This window comes from Coptis chinensis, chromosome 9, assembly GCF_015680905.1.
Source record: "Coptis chinensis isolate HL-2020 chromosome 9, ASM1568090v1, whole genome shotgun sequence".
Classification (NCBI taxonomy): Eukaryota; Viridiplantae; Streptophyta; class Magnoliopsida; order Ranunculales; family Ranunculaceae; genus Coptis; species Coptis chinensis.
Window position 1 is genome coordinate 65745209 of NC_141464.1, and position 6385 is coordinate 65751593.

Sequence of the window (6385 nt, forward strand, 5' to 3'; positions counted from 1 at the left end):
GGTTTGAAAGCAACATGGTGTGGACAACCAACCACATTTATCGATGAATGAGTGTTATCACCACACCTATTGCACATAGTTATTTCCATCTATAGTAACACAAATTCAAATCTAACCAAACATCGAATTAGCTAAAAACTGTTCATTGAGAGCTAAAAATAGTTATATCCATCTTGTAATAGCAACATACAATAGTTAAATATATGATTCTATGCTACTTCCATTTACTAATCGAGGGGAACAAAAATTGAGGATCAACAAGTGGAAATAAGCGAGTGAAGGATACCAAAGTACCCTTTGGGGCAAATCAATTTAAACTTTTTGAAACATTTATGTGGGGTGAATTCTACATATTGCATTCCACATTACATCACATTTTAGCTTAAACAAATTGGAAAGCGATAAACCTTAAGCCCAAAATGCAAAAGGACAATTACACCACTCTTAACATAAACCCCTTCTAAAACCCTTCACATACACATATTTCTAAGCAAATCAATCAAACAATAAAATATCAAGAAATGGGAATTGTGGGTAAAAAAATATTAAACCTTTTGATTAGCACAACCGCGAGAATAATTTCAATATAAAACAATAAAAATGTATATACATACAAGAGAAAATAAAAAGAGGACTGACATGCGGGTCTACATTGATGAAAGCCAGGAGTATCAGGACGAACCCAATCAACAAGGTCTTTGAACAAGGGCTTTTTGAGATGGTGTTAACACAAAAATTACAGAAAAGTTAAACAAATTACAAAAAAGTTAAGCATTTACCTTTAAGGACCAAAATGCCAAATGAACCTCTTTTATGGATTGCACACAAAAAGTTTTGTTTTCGATTTCTCAGAAGAGAGAAAGAGAGAGGAGAGAGCAATCGCGATTCTATTTGGAGAACAAATTCTGTTTTTGGCTTCGGTCAAACTTTATTTCCTAAAATACCCTCCCATATTTCTTGATTTAGAACTCTCGATTGCTTCGGTCAAATTTTGGTCACATCCGTTGGATTACTTGCCCAGATGAAAGGCCTTCCGCGGTGCACAAGGGGTGTATCCACCCCTACCCATTATATATATATAAAAAGATTAAATTTAAATTTAATTCTTTTTACTTGAGTTTTAGTTCAAGAGCAGTTGAATTCACATATTTTTTAAGGTATTTTTTAATAGTTAAAAAGATATAGGGGATAAACCCGCTAAAGTGATAGTGCTAGAGTGATTTTTTACTCCCAGCGATACTTCCTCCAAGCCCAATGAAGAGCGAACCATGTCTACAATGTTTAAACTTTAAAGATCCAGCTAGCAATAAACAACTATTTTCTTAGACTTACAAATTTGTCCCTCGTCAAAATTTAAAGAGAATATAATATTAAAATAAAATATTTGCTGAAAAACAGGGAAAGAATTTATCAAATGTGGCTATCTTCATCTTCTGTGCTAGACTCATGTTGAGTGATTCCCACCAAGTTTTCATATAGTTTGCTAGTATTCTTTTTTCAATTAACAGTTAGATTTTATCATCTTGATTATTGAAGACAAGAACCTAAATTGATTTTAAATGTGATTCATCTGTTTGGATTAATTTAGTATATCAGCTACTTATTATGAGACTCAATTACTGGAACTAGTGGAACTTAAATCCTCTCCTTAATACATTATCATTGACCTATTTAATAGTATTATATGTTGAAAATGACTATTCATGGAAAATGATATATATTGGGTATGTTGATGAAACTAAAGAAGAAAGTTTTGACAAAAATAGACCATAAAGAGTCGAGGTTAAACTTAGAAAAGTGCATAGACTGCTCTCTCCAAAAAGAAGAAGATGAAGTGCACAACATGGCAACATGCCGTTTTACTATTTGTCTGTTTCCAACTTTTTTCTGTTATGCTTAAGGGTAAACTCGGAAGTTCATATTCTGATTTTTTGCTAAACTGGATCTTCAAATTTAGTTGACACTAGATTTTGGACCAGGGCATACGCTTTGAGGGATCTATTAAATATTTTGTGTCTTTGAAAAAGCTTTTACAATATGTCTCACACAAATTTTTCGAATCAGAATATATTTTTATTGAAAATAAACGAAATCGTTAATGGCAGTGATTATGGTGCATAAGTACTTGGAAACTAAGGGATCAAATTGAGATAGCATCTTCACTTTATGGTTTAGAATATTAATCCATAATTCTCAAATAGAATTATCTTAAACTTCGATCAAGCTTGTATAATAGTTTTCTTAGATTTATGGTGATTTAGCGACAAATTTTGAATCGAGAATATATTTTATTGAAAATAAACGAAATCGTTAATGACCCGGCGATATGCAGATTATGGTGCATAAGTACTTGGAAACTAAATGATCAAATTAAGATAGCCTCTTCACTTTGTGGTTTAGGATATTAATTAAGTAATTTTCAAATAGAATTATCTTAAACTTCGATCTAAACTTGTATAATAGTTTTCTTAGATTTATGGTGATTTAGTGGCAAATTTTTCGAATAAGAATATATTTTTATTGAAAATAAATCGAAATATGTTAATGAGATGATTATGGTGCATAAGTGCTTGGAAACTAAGGGGATCAAATTAGAGATAGCTTCTTCACTTTGTGGTTTAGGATATTAATCGTAATTTTCAAATGAAATTATATTAAACTTCGATCTAAGCTTGTATAATAGTTTTATTAGATTTATGGTGATTTGATGTAAATCATTACAGCTCATCTTATATACTAATGTGTACAAATCACTAAAACAAATTGATTGTTTCCATATCCTCAAAGAATAGACTACTCCCCACTTGAAAAGATTTATCATATGAGCGTGTCCCTCTGAGCGAACATGGATTATATATTAAATTATTCTAAAAATATTAGCAACTATGCATAGCTATGAGATATAAAAAATTATATTAATTACTCATTTAAAATTCTTGCACCACTCTCTATAAAAAATGAAGCATCAAATTAACCTTGATAAAAGTCATGCGACTTCTTTTTATGTTAGGTTTAATAATAGAAGTTTGATTGAAGTTTTGTGAGAATGCCAATAATGGCGAAGATAATATTGAAGCTACTTGAATAGCAAAGGCATTCCCCAATCATAATAAAAATTATAATAAACACTACTTAAAATGCAAAACTATATTTGTGAGACATTTATTCCTCCTACATATAATACAAATATGTTTTAGGGTTATTAGTTCAATGCATTTGCACCAAGTTTTTGATTTTCCATTAATAATTATTCTTTGAGGTTAGTTTAATGTGAATGCGTTGCATCCGGTTTCCAAATTCTCATTAATTATTTTTTGAGGTTGTTCAATCACGGTTCATCGTGTTTCGATTTTACATTAATTATTATTTAAGGTTAGTTCCGGTCTAAGATTGCATCCACTTTATGATTTCCGTTAGTTATTCATTAAGGTTAATTCCGATCTGGTTGCATCCAGTTTTCGATGTTTTGTTAATTAGTATTTGAGATTAGTTAATTACATTTGCATCGAGGGTTCCAATCTCCGTTAATTACTCTTTGAGGTTAGTTCAATACATCTGCATCCAGGTTTACGATTTCCGATTAATTATTTTTTAAGTTGGTTCAATAGTTTACAATTTCTATCTGGTTGCATACATGTAAGAGTCTATTTTTATGAACTCACTTTTAGTTTTGGGTTCCTAATTACTTTCGTAATTACTCATGTGAGAAGGCTTAAAAAGCAGACATTTATGCTTTGAGGTTAGTGTGATGTAGTTACATCCGACTTCGAGAGTTTGATTAACTACTTTTTGAGGTTATTTCAATGCATTTACATCAATTTACGATTTCCGTTAGTTAATCTCGATTTTTAGTTTTAATCTGATTTGCATCAATTTTTGGTTTTCTATTAATTATTCTTTGAGGGTTAGTTCAATCTTGTTTTATCGAATTTCAGATTTTATGTTAATTGTTCTTTGAGGTTAGTTCAATACATTTTGCATCAAGTTTTTAGATTTTCGTTAATTATTTTTTTTGAGGTTAGTTCGATGCGGTTACATCAAATTTATAATTTCTGTTAATTATTCATTTAGATTAGTTGATCTGGGTTTCATCCATTTTCAATATTTAGTTAATTAGTCTTTGAGATTAGTTCATTGCATTTGGATCTGGTTTTTAGATTTCCGTTAATAACTCTTTAAGGTCAGTTCAATACATATCGCATTTTAGTTTTACGATTATTTATGCCTTAAAGGTTAGTTTGATGCAATTATATCAGGTTTCGATTTCGTTAACTATTCTTTGATATTATTTCAATGCATTTTGCATTTAGTTTCCATTCCAATTATTCTGGGAGGTTAGTTTAATGCGGTTTTACCTGATTGCATTAGATTTTTTGATTTTACATTAATTATTTTTTGAGTTTAGTTCAATGCATTTGCATCGATTTAATTTCCATTAATTATTATATGAGGTTTGTTTGATGTATTTGCATACCATTTCCATTTCCGTTAAATATTTTCAAGGATTTGCATCTAATTTCTAATTTTTCTTTAGTTATTATCGGCGTTAGTTTAATGCAATTGCGTTTGAGTTTCGATTTCTAGTTCAATTTAGTTAATTCTTTGAGTTTAGTTTATTATATTTGTATAAAGTTTTTCGATTTTCGTTAATTACTCTTTTAGCTTTCGATTATGTATTTGAATCAGTTTACGATTTCATTTTAATTCGGTTCTTTTACAATTCTCCAAAATAACTTTGCTTGTAAAAGCGGTATTGTGGTCTTGAGGCAATTCGATTCCAAGTCTTCCACTTGATTTTGGGTGGCAAATCTTGTTCGGCATATATAATGGATCTTGTTTGTGTTTTCTTTTGTTTTCCCCAAAAGAAATTTGCATTGAGAGTCGGGGGTATTGCAAGTCGATGTTGGTAGCGGGAAAAGCGGACATAAGGTGAGAGGGTATAGCCGAGGTGGCGGCTTTAATGAGGGTAAGCTTCCCGCTTGGGACGGAGTTTAGCTCTCCACCCTTCCATTCTTTGAAGAACCCTTTGTATGACTTCATCAAACTCAGTTCCACTTTTTCTTCGAGAGAATCAAGGGTGCACCGAGATATTTTTTCATGGGTGATTGTTTTTTCAATCTCAAGGATGTTTTTGAGATCTTGTTTGTTCGAGTGGTGAGTATTGCGACTAAAGAGAATACCCGACTTTTGGAAGTTTATCTCCTGCCCGGACACATTTTAAAGGTCTCCAAAATATCTTTAAGGTGATTTGTCTCGAGAGGTTGGCTCTGCAAAAGATGAAGCATGTCATCGACAAAGAGGAGGTGAGATATAGGTGTGTCGGCTCGGTGATCTTTACTCCATGTATTTTCTTTTCTTTCGGCTTTGGTGAGAAGCCTTGATAGAACTTCCATGCAAATGATGAAAAGGAAAGGTGAAAGCGGATCTCCTTGTCGGATGCCTCTCTCGGCGAGAAAGCACGTAGGTGACCCATTGAGCTTGAAAGAGAGAAGTAGTAGAGATGCATTGGTTTACCCAATTTCTCCACTTTTAAGCAGAAACCGAGGGCTTCCATGGTATCAAGAGAAAATCCCATTCTACTCTGTCAAAAGCTTTGCTTAGGTCTAACTTTAGCCATCTGGGTTTGAAGCCTTTTTCCTTTTCAAAGTTAGACTATCTCATGAGCAATGACAATATTGTCAAAATTTGTCTTCCTTTTACAAAAGCACTCTGGGATGGGGATATAAACTTTTCGAGGAGAGGTTTGATGCGGTTTGCAAGAATTTTTGTGATAATTCTAAGGCTAACATTGTAGAGGCTAATGGGACGGAAATGGTCAAGAGTTTCTGGTTTCTGGCATTTAGGGATTAGGGTGATATTTTTATGGTTTATCTCAGTCAGGAGGTAGTCAGAGTTCATGAAGCTTTTGATGGTGTTTAGAAGATCAGGGTGGATGATATCCCAGAATTTCTGATAAAATAAAGGGGTAAAGCCATCTGGGCCTGGTGCTTTGTGAGGGTCCATAGAGAAGAGAGCATCTTTGACTTCATCTAAGGTGATCTCTTTGATTAGGCCCTCGTTATCATCGTTGGTAATAACAGGGTCAATGATGTTGAGCTCGTTTATTTTGCTAACAGGGTTCGACGAGGTAAAAAGATTTTTAAAGTGTTCTTCAATGACAGTACTGAGAGCATGTCGGTCTTCGGCCCAAGTTCCATCCGTCTTTTTCAACTTGTTAATCTCAATACGATTTCTTCTAACAACTGTTGATAGGTGAAAATATCGAGAGTTTGTGCCGTCACAGTGTAGCATAGTATCCCTTGATTTGTCTCTCCATAACTTTTCTTCAAGCTGCATCGCTTGGTTAAGTTCTTCCAGAAGCCTACTTTTGAGGGAAGGGCTAGAT